Genomic DNA, 15026 nt, shown 5'->3' on the forward strand with positions numbered 1-15026 from the left:
AACTCGCAGGAAATCATTACATCGGGTGATTTCAGTAGAACTGCACAAAATGATCAGATGGACAGGTACTTATGCTGCTGCTATGTACTCCAAAGTTCACTCAGACAAGCATCGATGTTGACAAGAAGTGCCTATATTCATTCGAGTATCAACCGGCGTCAACCAATTGTCAAACTCCAAGTATTAGGAGAGTGAACGCCAAAAATATTGCTTGGTGCATAGCCCAGAAAAACGCAGTCCAGTCTTTGGTCCCAACTTGTGCCTTTTGGTTATCGGCACATATGGTAGCGAACTATATGGCATGGAGTCTAAAGATTCCAGACAAGTTGGTTGACGCATATATTCATCTGGCACTTAATCAGTCTGCACGCCAAGGATGCTCCATTTCAGTTGAACTGCACAAAATATTTGGGTGGTTCATTTTCTCAACCGCCTCCTTTCTCGTCTGCAATGTAGAATTTTGGTGAGATACAGGACCAAGATGAGCCAGTAAACTAGTTGGATGAAAGTAGTGGCCAAGTTGCTCAAACCTCCCTCGGCACGAGGCCACTATTTGAGGATAAACCTACAAGCAAAGTTCAGATTGTCTGTGCTGCCTCTTATGTACTCGAAAGTTTACTCATACAAGAACTAATTTTAGCAAGAAGTACCTCCGATTGAACACCATTTACCAGTCTGTACCCTAGGTAATTAAAGTTCGTCCATGGATCATATTGGTTGTGATCTCAATCATTTGGATGCATAAACATACTGAACATGTGTATATCTGAATCTTTTTGTGAATTATGTACGAATATTGTCGTGTGATCTATCAATCATTTTGATGCATAGATATGCTGAGCTTGTGTATATATGAATCTTTTGAGTTGTTGATAGTGAATGTTGGCTATGAATATGAACGTGTCCTGTGAACCTGAGTTTGATATGAATGTTTACCTTTTCTGTTGTATTTGTGTGTGAACTTGTTAGTATGCCTACTGTGGGATATAAAACGCAGGTCTCTTATAAAAGTAATGTTGTGTCCAATTTATGTTTTCCCTTCTAACCACATTATATATATTTATATTATCACTATTATCGTATATTTTATAGAGACTTATATATACATTATAAAAACATCCCACGTGTTATTAACTTATAAAAGTAAATGTTTGACGAAAGTTGGCAAGGAAAATCCTGGTTGTTTTTGACTCACAGGCAAGGAAAATCCTGGTGATTGCGTACAAAAGCTTGCGAAGATTTTAAGGACCAATTTAATAATAACACGCTCATTTTTATTTTGAGCAATAACTCGCTAATTTCTTAATTATATTTATATATATATAATGTGCCTCTCCGGTTTATTCTTTGATATTAATTGCTCCTTCTAACATAATATTATATATATAACGAGCCCACCTAATACGTGTGTTTCAAGGAAGTGAAAATGGGCTGGGTTTTCTTAGAAAATATAAATGGGCCTGATTGACGCGAAATTATTTGTTCACCCAGCCCAGCAAATGGACTGTACATTCTAGAAAACATGGGTTAAATATATGCCACATTTTTGCAGGCTGACATGTGGGTTAATAGGTCGAAGCCTACGCAGGGCGTTGTCAACTTGGTCAACAAATGATTGTCTCATCCACAACCATTGGATTTATATTCAACGGCCGGCATGCACCTTCAATCTCTCGTCTTCTTCCTCCAGCGTCGCCGGGACCGCCTGGTCCAGCCTCCGGCGGCTAGCGGCTCTGCTTAGCACGCATCGCTGCGAAGCGCTACCCCACCATCGGCCAGGCTATCCCTCCACCCCTCGACACCTCCTGTTATTCTCCACAGACTACAGCCCCACGCCGCAACAGAACCAGTTATAACCCTTCTCCTCCTCTCAATCTGCGACTCCACTACCGCGTTTTCCCATCTCCGAGTCGTTCCCGTCCGGGGCCTCGCCGTCGTCCACTGCCTCACTGCGTTCGGTGCGGCGCGGTCAACAAACGAGAGTCATCGGAAGAGGACTGTACGTGGAGAGCCTGACGGCTGGGACCCACGAGGTCCATGGTCGCATGCAAGGAAAGTTCCTCCTGATTAAGCTGAAAAAATGTTTCCTCCACCTGACAGCTGGGACCCATCGGCTGTATCTTCGCACGGAAGGAAGTGCCTCCTTGTTTTGTGAAAAAATTATTCATCCCGTTGACAGCTGGGACCCGTCAGATTTGGTGACTGACTTGTGGGGCTACTAAGCGGACGTGTACGCACGGCTTTGTCAACTTAATCAACAAATGATTCTAGTAGCTGGACCGTTGGATGTTAATCCAACAGCCGTGCTCGTTCTTCAACCTCTGTTCTTGCTCCTGTCTCCCGTGGGCGGCACCGCGGCTATGCTGCCGTGCACCCGAACCAGTGAAGTTTCCCACTCCTCTCCATCTGCGACTCCACTGCCCCGTCTTCCCCATCTCCGGGTCATTCCAGTCTGGGTGCGCTCGGCACGGTGTGGTCAACGTGGTCAACAACCGAGAGTCATCAGACGATGACTGTACGTGAGAGGCTGACAGTGGGGACGCACCATGCCCATGGACGCATGCATGCAACGGAACGCGGCGAGGTCAACGTGGTCAAGGAACGACTTCCATCAGAAGTATACCGTACGTGGAGAGTCTCAGCTGGGTCCACGGCCGCAGCAAGTAAGTGCCTCCTTATTACGCGGAAAATAATGATTCCTCCAACTGACCGCAGGGACCCACTGGACGGGCTGCCGTATTTTGCGAAAAAAATGTTTGCCCCCTGACTCCTGGGACCCACCTGACGGGCCACCGTATTTCGCGAAAAAACGTTCCCCCCGCTGTCAGCTCGGACCCACCGGAAGTGCCTCCTTATTACGCACAAAAAATGAATACTCCCCCGGCTAGCTGGGACCCACCTTGGTGGGAGGCTCACTTGTGGGCCTACTAAGTTGACGGGGACAAAGGGCTTTGTCAACTTAGTCAATATGAACGATTCTAGCTCCAGCGACCATACGATGTCCATCCAACGGCCGTAGTGCTTCTTCAACCTCTGGTCTTCTTGCTCCAACCGCCCAAAGCAGCGTCGGCCGTGCCGCATGCTCCTGCCTCCCATGGCCGGCTGTGCTGCGCGGAGGCCTCACCGCCCCCTACTATTCCCACCACTGGCCAGGCCCTGCGGCGATGGCAGCCTCACACCGCAGCCTAACCAGTGAACCCTCGTACTCCTCTCCGCGCGGGCTTCCACTGCCGCGTCTTCCCCGGCTCCGCGTCGTCCCCTTCCTAGGCCTCATCGTCGTCCACCTCCGTGGTGCTCTCCGCGCGGCGTGGTCAACGTGGTCAAGGAACGACTTCCATTGGAAGAGTACTGTACATGGAGAGGCTGACAGCTGGGTCCACGGCCACAGCCCAGTTTTTTTGTGATTTGCCAAGTAAGTCGCTTTCTCAGATCTGTTGGGCTGCAATCTTTCAAGATGAGGAGAGCTTTCATTCGGCTGGCCGAGAAAATGGCCCATCAGTAATGAGAAATGGGATGTATATTTTTAAAACACATCAAACCGGCAATTAGTTTCAAATATCTTTTTTTTTATTTCGAGATTTTAAATTACATTAATTTTTATGCGTGGAGAATTTGTTGGATTTTATATTGATATACATTTATTTTAAAATCAGTTTGAATGTGAGTCAAAATTTCGAGATTAAAAACAGTTCGGACAGCACCGAAATATGCAAAATTTTGTATAATTTTTTAACCGTGGCCACAATATGGGCTGTAATGCTAACAAAAAGAATATGGGCTCCAAAAAAACCTTAATAATTAGCAAATGGGCTGTAAATTATTAGAAATAATGGCAGATGGGCTGTATGCTGTTTTCCATAGATTTGAGGCTTTCCTTAAAAAAAGGTTGACGCACAAGCAGTGACTGTTGGATGGCCATCCAACGGCCATCGTGCTTCTTCAATCTCTGCTCTTCCTGCTCCAGCCGCTCAAACAAGCGCCGGCGGGACTGCCTGCTCCCTCCTCCCCGCGGCCGGCTCTGCTGCCGCGCAGGCCTCACCGCCCCACCGTACTCCCATCGCTGGCCTAGCCATCCCTCTACTCACCCACACCTACTGTTATTCTCCGGCGACGGTAGACGAACCAGTAAACCCTCGTATAGTCGTACTCCCCTCCGCGTGGGAAACAGTTGCCGAGTCTTCCCTGCCTCCGTGTCGTTCCCTTCCTAGGCCTCGCCGTCGTCCACCGCCCTGGTGCTCTCGGCGCGGCCAGGTCAACATGGTCAACGACCGACATGCATCTGAAGTGGACTGTACGTGGAGAGGCCGACAGCTGGGTCCACGGCCGCACGCAAGGAAATGCCTCCTTATTACGCGCAAAATAATGATTCCTCCACCTCACATCAGGGACCCACCAGCTATATCTTGGCACGCAAGAAAGTGCCTCCTTATTACGCACAAAAAAATGAATACTCCCCCTGCTAGATGGGACCCACCATGGTGGGAGGCTGACTTGTGGGCCTACTAAGTTGACTGGGACGGGAGCCTTTGTCAACTTTAGTCAATATGAACGATTCTAGCTCCAGTGACCGTACGATGTCCATCCAACGGCCGTAGTGCTTCTTCAACCTCTGGTCTTCTTGCTCCAGCCACCCAAAGTAGCGCCGGTCGTGCCGCATGCTCCTGCCTCCCGTGGCCGGCTGTGCTGCCGCGGAGGCCTCACCGCCCCCTACTATTCCCACCACTGGCCAGGCCCTGCGGCGACGACAGCCTCACACCGGAGCCGAACCAGTGAACCCTCGTACCCCTCTCCGTGCGGGCTTCCACTGCCGCGTCTTCCCCGGCTCCGCGTCGTCCCCTTCCTAGGCCTCGCCGTCTTCCACCGCCGTGGTGCTCTCCACGCGGCGTGGTCAACGTGGTCAAGGAACGACTTCCATCGGAAGAGTACTGTACGTGGAGAGGCTGACAACTGGGTCCACGGCCACAGCCCAGTTTTTTTGTGATTTGCCAAGTAAGTCGCTTTGTCAGGCCTGTTGGGCTGCAAATCTTTCAAGACGAGGAGAGCTTTCATTCGGCTGGCCGAGAAAATGGCCCATCAGTAATGAGAAATGGGCTGTACATTTTTAAAACACACCAAACCGGCAATTAGTTTCAAATATCTTTTTTTTCATTTCGAGATTCTAAATTACACTAATTTTTATGCGTGGAGAATTTTTTGGATTTTATATTGATATACATTTATATTTAAAATCAGTTTGAATGTGAGTCGAAATTTCGGGATTAAAAACAGTTCGGACCGCACCGAAATATGCAAAATTTCGTATAATTTTTTAACTGTGGCCACAATATGGGCTGTAATGCTAACAAAAAGAATATGGGCTCCAAAAAACCTTAATAATTAGCAAATGGGCTATAAATTATTAGAAATAATGGCAGATGGGCTGTATGCTGTTTTCCACAGATTTGAGGCTTTCCTAAAAAAAGGTTGACGCACAAGCAGTGACTGTTGGATGGCCATCCAACGGCCGTCGTGCTTCTTCAATCTCTGCTCTTCCTGCTCCAGCCGCTCAAACAAGCGCCGGCGGGACTGCCTGCTCCCTCCTCCCCGCGGCCGGTGTTGCTGCCGCGCAGGCCTCACCGCCCCACCGTACTCCCATCGCTGGCCTAGCCATCCCTCTACTCACCCACACCTGCTGTTATTCTCCGACGATGGCAGACGAACCAGTAAACCCTCGTACAGTCATACTCCCCTCCGCGTGGGAAACAACTGCCGAGTCTTCCCTGCCTCCGTGTCGTTCCCTTCCTAGGCCTTGCCGTCGTCCACCGCCCTGGTGCTCTCGGCGCGGCCTGGTCAACATGGTCAACGACCGACATGCATCTGAAGTGGACTGTACGTGGAGAGGCCGACCGCTGGGTCCACGGCCGCACGCAAGGAAATGCCTCCTTATTACACGCAGAATAATGATTCCTCCACCTGACATCAGGGACCCACCGAAAGGGCCTCTGTATTTCATGAAAAAAATGTTACCGCCGCTGACAGCTCGGACCCACCAGCTATATCTTCGCACGCAAGGAAGTGCCTCCTTATTACGCACAAAAAAAATGAATACTTACCCTGCTAGCTGGGACCCACCATGGTGGGAGGTTGACTTGTGGGCCTACTAAGTTGACTGGGATGGGGGCCTTTGTCAACTTTAGTCAATATGAACGATTCTAGCTCCAGTGACCGTACGATGTCCATCCAACGGCCGTAGTGCTTCTTCAACCTCTGGTCTTCTTGCTCCAACCGCCCAAAGCAGCGTCGGCCGTGCCGCATGCTCCTGCCTCCCGTGGCCGGTTGTGCTGCCGTGGAGGCCTCACCGCCCCTACTATTCCCACCGCTGGCCAGGCCCTGTGGCGACGGCAGCCTCACACCGCAGTCGAACCAGTGAACCCTCGTACTCCCCTCCGCGCGGGCTTCCACTGCCGCGTCTTCCCCGGCTCCCCGTCGTCCCCTTCCTAGGCCTCGCCGTCGTCCACCGCCCTGGTGCTCTCGGCGCGGCGTGGTCAACGTGGTCAAGGAACGACTTCCATCGGACGTGGACTGTACGTGGAGAGGCTGACAGCTGGGTCCACAGCCGCAGCAAGGAAGTGCCTCCTTATTACGCGGAAAATAATGATTCCTCCACCTGACAGCTGGGACCCACCAGACGGGCCACTGTATTTCGCAAAAAAACGTTTCCCCCTGACTGCTGGGACCCACCAGCTACATCTTCGCACGCAAGGAAGTGCGTCCGGGCAAAAATAACGATTCGCCCCCTGACTACTAGGACCCACCAGCTACATCTTCGCGGGCAAGGAAGTGCCTAACAGTCGGGACCCACCTGGTCGAAGCGTACGTAGCATTGTCATTCTGGTCGCAAACGTGTACGAACATACTGGTCGATGTAGAGGCGCGCACGTGTCGTAGTAGAGGCGCGCACGTAGCATGTACACGTACGTACAGCGGCCAGTGTGCAAGAAAGAAAATACGGCCACGTACGCACATACGAGCAGGGTCTCGAACGCCTACTCGTGCATACGTACGGCCATGGCTCGTGTACATGGCTGGGTCGGAACGGAGAAACAGCGTCGTCATCGTGTTCATGGGGAGCCAACCGGCTGGGTCGGAACGGAATGCGTCGTCGTGTTCATCGGGAGGGCTTGGACGAAACAGCCGATGGAAACGAGGCCTGGCGTACCGCAGAACAGAGGAAAGGGCCTTGTGTTCGACCGGCCACGTTTGAAACGGGATGCTGTTCATCGGGAGGGGTCTGGCGTACCGCAAAACGGAGGAAACGGACCTCCTACGGTCGAAACGGGGGTCCTGTTGATCGGGAGGGGTGTGGCATACCGCAAAACGGAGGAAACGGACTTGTGTTGGAGCGCTACGGTCGAAACGGGGGTCCTGTTCATCGGGAGGGGTGTGCCGTACCGCAAAACGGGACTCCACGGGACACTGTTCATCTCCTCCGTCGACCCCCTCCCGCCTCCACGGGCTACTGTTCATCCACCGTCGACCTCCTCCAGCCTCCACCTGCGACTGTTCATCCACGGGCTCCTGTTCATCCAGCCTCCAGCACGCGCTACTCCACCGGCTACTGTTCAACCAGCCCTCTCCACGGGCTCCTGTTCAACCACCCCTCCACTGTCTACTGTTCATCCAGCCCTCCACCGTCTACTGTTCATTCTGCCCTCCACGGGGTGGTCCTGTTCATCCTGCCCTCCACGGGGCCCTGTTCATCCAGCCCCAACCGGCTCGATTGATCGGGGTCCTGTTCATCCAGAGGCAACACCACGGGGTCCTGTTCATCCACCCCCACCGGGAACTGTTCATCCAAACCCCCCCAGCAACGCTCACTGTTCATCCAGAGGCAGCATCGATTGGCTTCAGTTAGCAGCAGTAGCGAAGGAATCGCTCGATTGGGTTCAGTTAACAGCCATCAATCGATCGCTCGGGTTCAGTAACGCGTAGCCTACAGTGCAATCACTCGAGTTCAGTTAGAGCCCAACGCCTCGCTCGGGTTCAGTTAGAGCCAACGCCTCGCACACACGCGTGTACGTGTACGAGAGAAACGCGCATCGCTCGGCCCCCGACCTCCCACCGTAACCGGGAACTCCCCGAAATTTTCCTCGCCCTCGCTTCTACCACGGTTTTTTCCGTCATGGACGGCCCAAAGAATGTCATGCAGCTGCGTCTCCGGCCCACCCAGGATGAAAAGCCCATTTTCTGTCATGATTTTTTGTCATAGAAGTAGGAGCCCACCACATCTATGATGATACCGGGTTTTGTCACAATTATCGTCATAGAAGTGTCATATGTATGACAGGAAAAAAATTCGTTCGGCCCAAAATGTCACGGATGTGTCTTTTTTTGTAGTGTAGTTAGTTATACGTCTCATTTCTTCATAACCCATAAGCAAACTAAGTTCATTATGATGTGCAAGGGAAATCAAGTTATCACAATTTTTGGAAACGATTAGATCATGAAACAATTTGCATCGGATAGTTAAATGACCACGTTCATTGCAAACTTCACAAGTACGGCCAGGAAAATTTAAATTTTCAGCACAAACATCTAGCCTTTCTTGCAACAATTTAGTTTCTAAATGCTTATTCCACTTGCAATATCTATCTTCCCTATTTGGTGTGTACTTGCAAACCCAATGCACTCCACAAAAATTGACATGTTTATAGGAGACATTTTCATCATAACTAGTGCAATCATCATTAGTACTATGGATATTCAAGGAGTTCATACTAACAACATTGCAATCATGCTTATCATTCAAAGATTTAGTGCCAAACATTTTAATGCATTCTTCTTCTAACACTTTGGCACAATTTTCCTTTCCATCATACTCACGAAAGATATTAAAAAGATGAAGCGTATGAGGTAAACTCAATTCCATTTTTTATAGTTTTCTTTTATAAACTAAACTAGTGCTAAAACAAGAAACAAAAAGATTCGATTGCAAGATCTAAAGATATACCTTCAAGCACTCACCTCCCCGGCAACGGCGCCAGAAACTGCTTGATGTCTACTACGCAACCTTCTTCTTGTAGACGTTGTTGGGCCTCCAAGTGCAGAGGTTTGTAGGACAGTAGAAAATTTCCCTCAAGTGGATGACCTAAGGTTTATCAATCCGTGGGAGGCGTAGGATGAAGATGATCTCTCTCAAACAACCCTGCAAGCAAATAACAAAGAGTCTCTTGTGTCCCCAACACACCCAATACAATTGTAAATTGTATAGGTGCACTAGTTCGGCGAAGAGATGGTGATACAAGTGCAATATGGATGGTAGATATAGGTTTTTGTAATCTGAAAATATAAAAACAGCAAGGTAACTAATGATAAAAGTGAGCGTAAACGGTATTGCAATGCTAGGAAACAAGGCCTAGGGTTCATACTTTCACTAGTGCAAGTTCTCTCAACAATAATAACATAATTGGGTCATATAACTATCCCTCAACATGCAACAAAGAGTCACTCCAAAGTCACTAATAGCGGAGAACAAACGAAGAGATGATGGTAGGGTACGAAACCACCTCAAAGTTATTCTTTCCGATCAATCCATTGGGCTATTCCTATAAGTGTCACAAACAGCCCTAGAGTTCGTAGTAAAATAACACCTTAAGACACACATCAACCAAAACCATAATGTCACCTAGATACTCCATTGTTACCTCAAGTATCCGTGGGTATGATTATACGATATGCATCACACAATCTCAGATTAATCTATTCAACCAACACATAGAACCTCAAAGAGTGCCCCAAAATTTCTACCGGAGAATCAAGACGAAAATGCGCGCCAACCCCTATGCATAGGTTCATGGGCGGAACCCGCAAGTTGATCACCAAAACATACATCAAGTGAATCAATAGAATAACCCATTGTCACCACGGTTATCCCACGCAAGACATACATCAAGTGTTCTCAAATCATTAAAGACTCAATCCGATAAGACAACTTCAAAGGGAAAACTCAATCCATTACAAGAGAGTAGAGGGGGAGAAACATCATAAGATCCAACTATAATAGTAAAGCTCGCGATACATCAAGATCGTACCACCTCAAGAACACGAGAGAGAGATAGAGAGAGAGAGAGAGAGAGAGAGAGAGAGATCAAACACATAGCTACTGGTACATACCCTCAGTCCCGAGGGTGAACTACTCCCTCCTCGTCATGGAGAGCGCCGGGATGATGAAGATGGCCACCGGTGAGGGTTGCCCCCTCCGGCAGGGTGCCAGAACAGGGTCCCGATTGGTTTTTGGTGTCTACAGAGGCTTGCGGCGGCGGAACTCCCGATCTATTCGGTTCTTCGAAGGTTTTAGGGTATATGGGAATATATAGGCGAAAGAAGTCGGTAAGGGGAGCCACGAGGGGCCCACGAGGGTGGAGGGCGCGCCCAGGGGGGTGGGCACGCCCCCTGCCTCGTGCTCACCTCGTTGATCCCCTGTCGTGCACTCGAAGTCTCCCGTATTGCTTTCTTTCCAAAAAATAACTTTTCTGAAAGTTTCATTCCGTTAGGACTTAGTTTGATATTCCTTTTCTGCGAAACACTGAAACAAGGAGAAAAACAGAAACTGGCACTGGGTTAATAAGTTATTCCCAAAAATAATATAAAAGTGCATAGTAAAGCCCATTAAACATCCAAGATGGATAATATAATAGCATGAATACTTCATAAATTATAGATACGTTGGAGACGTATCAGACGCCGCTCGAACCCATGACACCACACGTCCCCCGACCTACGGCTCACCCCTCTCGGCCCCACTTCCCCTCTGCCTTCGGGAGCATTACATGTGGACCAGCCACCTATCGGGTCCTCATGTTATTGACTCGAAGGCAGGTGTCGTAAGGCGCTGAAGCTCAGACCCGAGGGCCCTGAGAGGTAAATGTAACTCCTGCACCATGCCTTGTGGTGCTACCGCTGCACGAACTCGTGGCAAACTCGAGATTTGTTTCTTTACTGTACATGCACGCAACAATTTAATGGACATTGTAATCTCAACATGTGATGGGGAGCTCTAAATTTGAATTTGAAACTTATAAAACAAAAAAATTCAAAACAAATAAACTGGGAGAGAGGGAGTATACCGTAGGATGTGTCCCATACGAAACAAGTCCCCTGGTTTGTCACCGCGAAGATGCGGTTAGAAAGGAGCACAGCGTCTTCGTACTCGTACGGCAACAAATCGGCCGCAGAGAGCATCGTCCACCTTTGACCGCCATGTGTAAGGTTCGTGCTATCTTCTTCAATCTCACCGTGGTTCCATCATACCAATTCAGGCGGTGGCCCGATGCATGGCTGATCCCAATGTTGGACAAAGGTTCTACGGGAACGGTGTCACCGTTGTAAATGTTGTGCAAATTGATGTTGGTACCCTCCCATACATATGCAAGCCAATCTCCACTCGCACCGAGCCTAACCCGTGTGGGCTTCTTCTATAACTAGCAAGATGCCCGTGCATTGCAGGGAACATCAAGATGCGTTTTTTTATAAAACACCTGTTGTGATTAACCCTTGCAAGAGTAATCCCATATGTAAAAACTAATGATATCTCGAGAATTTTATCGGAAAAATGGTATCTTTGGAACAAGTTTTCTCTACTACTGCTCCTTGCAGTGAGCGGTATGCAATGCATGTGTCAGCAGACATGACAGCTTGTCCATGGAAGTTGAACCATGGCGGCCATCACGTTTCTTGTTTCTACCACTGCCACACCAACACACGATTCCCACGACGCCGCTCCAACCCACGGCACGACGTCCCCCGACGTGCGCCTCATCCCTCTCGGCCCCACCGCTCCTCTGCCTTTGTGTGCATGACATGCGGGCCAACTGAACTGCGGTGACCATCAAATTTATACCACAGCCACACCTGATTGGACGCGATTTGCCTGGTCCGATCCGTACTCCCGCACCATCGAATTTTCATCCAGCGGCTGTGACACATTTCGTCCCGGGCATCAATCCTCAGCTGGAGTACTTCTGTACTACAGGTAGTACCCGCCGGTGTGGCCAGCTACACCTCGTAACGCCTCGACGCCCAACTGTGGCACCCTCGCCACGGCCACGCCACCACCGGCCGGTTCATCTTAAACGAGTGAGTCGCGAACCACGCCACCACCATGAGAATGACATGTGGGCCAGCCACATTTAAGGTCCGCATGTCATTGACTCATAGGCCGGTGCACTAATCCACTGAAGCTCGGTCCCGTGGGCCCTGAGAGGGAAATGTAACTTCTGCAGCAGGCCTTGTGGTGCTCCCGCAGTACGAGCTCGTGCCAAACCCGGATGAGATTTGGTAACCAACTAGTAAGCTACACGTGCATTGCACGCATGAGATTTGGTAACCAAATCTCTACTCTCTATATCTATATCTATCTCTACTTCTACTTTCTTATAAAAAACAGAGTTGAGATGATGGCGTGCCTACCATCCTGCTATATAGGTCGTCAGATTTATATCTGACGGATAGGAAGGAAACTATGGCAATTTTGCAAAAAGATACCCACACCCCTATCCACATTTGCAAATAAGGCCTTCCCACGTTCATCCTTTTCTCCCACAAGATAAGGTACTCATACAAATGCATCTTGATGTTCTATGCAATGCATGGGCATCTTGCTAGTTCCAATAGAAAACAGAGTTGGTGATGATGGTGTGCCTGCCATCCTGCAATATAGGCCGTCCGATTTATATCTGACGGATATGAAGGAAACTATGGCAATTTTGCAAAAAGATGCCCACACTCCTCTCCACATTTGCAAATAAGGCCTTCTCTTGTTCATCCTTTTCTCCCACAACATAAACTACTCATACAAATGCATCTTGATTTTCCGTGCAACGCATGGGCATGTTGCTAGTTATGAATAAATAACACTCTCGTTTCTGTTAGATGCAACTGCAACAAGCCCCATCAGACACCAAATTTCTTGGCTTCCGTGCTACAGCTAGATCTTCCCCTAGTTTCTGTTTTCTAACCCGGCGGCGGGCGGGGTGCAGTTTGCCAATAGTCGGTTTGCTCAACGGCGGTCCCACATGAAAGTGAAAATGCTAGGCAACACGCCTTCCCTAGCTATGTGGCGTGCCGGACGGGCCGTGGAGTACTCCCGATTCCCGGGCGTGTGGGGGTGCGACGCGAACGCGACAGGCCTTTTCCTTTTACTGGCAATGTGCCCGTGCATTGCGACGGATCCAAAGTAGTAGAATAGTAGTACTTGTTCACAAACTTGAAAGAAATCACTCTTGTTTTGATATAGTTCTAATATATTACTTTTCACTCAAAATATATTTCTCAGGCTGTTTTGATGAGGTGATGGAGGGATGTGGTTGCTTTCAAGATAATAAGGGGTTTTCTGCAAATTGGAGCAGAGAAGTGGGATATTGTTGCAAAAATGCCACAACTTACCTCACAACCGTTAGATGCAGATCTAATGGTCAGAAACGACGGATGGCAGACACACCACCATCACCAACTGAGTCTTTTATAGGAGTAGGAGTAGAGAAAAATGTATAAATTGTAACAGTTGGTTCTGCTCCTTGGCACGATCGATAGATAGAAATAACGATTGGAAACGCTAGGGCGGGGCTATTTCTGCCAGATAAGCAGGGTACGTAGTAGCTAGGTTGGTGCATCGTCGGTTTGGTCACATGCAGTCCGACATGTTCTAGTGTTTCTAGCAAGATGCCCGTGCGTTGCACGAAGTTGATGGAAAAGGTAAGCACAACTTATAAATTGACGGATGGAGTACTAGGTACAGTGATGCATATAATTAAGCAAAGGGATCGCACATGTCGGTATTGACAGGAACAAGAATGCAATAGCACAATAAGAATGAAGGCCACGATGATGCAATCGCAGTGGTGGTTATAGGAGGCAAGAAGAAAGATGCATCCATGCGTCGGGCCACCGACCGGCGGCTACGGAGCAGCGGCTTTTGTGGCGAGGTCAAGGTGCTTCTCAGCAAAGGCATCCAAGTCTTCCAGCCGGTTGAGGAAGGCCAACGTCGTAGTGTCCTCAATGGCCTTGTAGATACCTATGTACACGATTTGCTCGTACATGTGGATGTGTAGGTCGATGAATTCTTGCAGGGCGAGGCGCCTCGCGGCGAGCGCGACCTCCAGGTGGACATTCCTCATGGCCTCGGCGGGCCGTCGCAGGGCCACCAGTGCTTGAAAGAGGTTCCGGCCATGGAGGCCGATTAGGGTGGCAGGCAATGAGGAGCCCGGGCGCGCGGGCTGGAGGAGTACAGCGATGTCGTCCAAGAGCTTCTTGAGGACGGTGAACTTGTTGGTGGTGGCAACGATCATCTGGTCCAACTGAGAGTCGTAGTTGGCGTCGACGGCGGCCATCCACCAGCCGGTCGCGAACACCGTCTGGAGACGATCCTCGGCGCCATGCCGCAGGCCGGCGTCGTGGACCATCTGGCTCAGCCGCTTGCCGCTCGCGCGCATCGCCGCCATGGGTCTGGAGTGAGCACTTTTGCACTTAGTGTAGGTGCTTAGGCAAATGCTTAGGTGCATACGATGTGGTAGATGCATTGGAATGGAGGGGCGCCTTTATATGAGTGCAAACTGCGTTGTATTCACATTGTGCAGCCTCTTTTCCCGGTCCTCCTCCCATTACTTCCCTCATGCATGCACGATGCTAATTGAAGGAGGATGCATCATTGGCCGTTCAACATTTCGAGAACCGCTGCCCCTCCCTCGTCTGCATTAAAGCCGTATCGGGAACTGCACCGCCCGCTGTCAAATCGAATAGTACTGCACCACCCGCTGCACGCTCGGCTGAACATGCCTCCTTGCCTCCATCAAACCCCTCCGTTAAACCCGTATGCAAATCGAGAAACCTACTCCGGCTACACGTCCGTTCATGAGCGGGCCGGAATTAAACGCAACACCGGCCGAGCTTCTCCTGTCCGCCCTCAGTTTAAACTAGGCCAGACGTCGGCCAAGCTCCTACCGTCCACCCTCTATTTAAACGAGGCCAGACAGATAGCGGGCAAGAATCGC

The sequence above is a fragment of the Aegilops tauschii genome, chromosome 2 (assembly GCF_002575655.3).
Source record: "Aegilops tauschii subsp. strangulata cultivar AL8/78 chromosome 2, Aet v6.0, whole genome shotgun sequence".
Lineage (NCBI taxonomy): Eukaryota > Viridiplantae > Streptophyta > Magnoliopsida > Poales > Poaceae > Aegilops > Aegilops tauschii.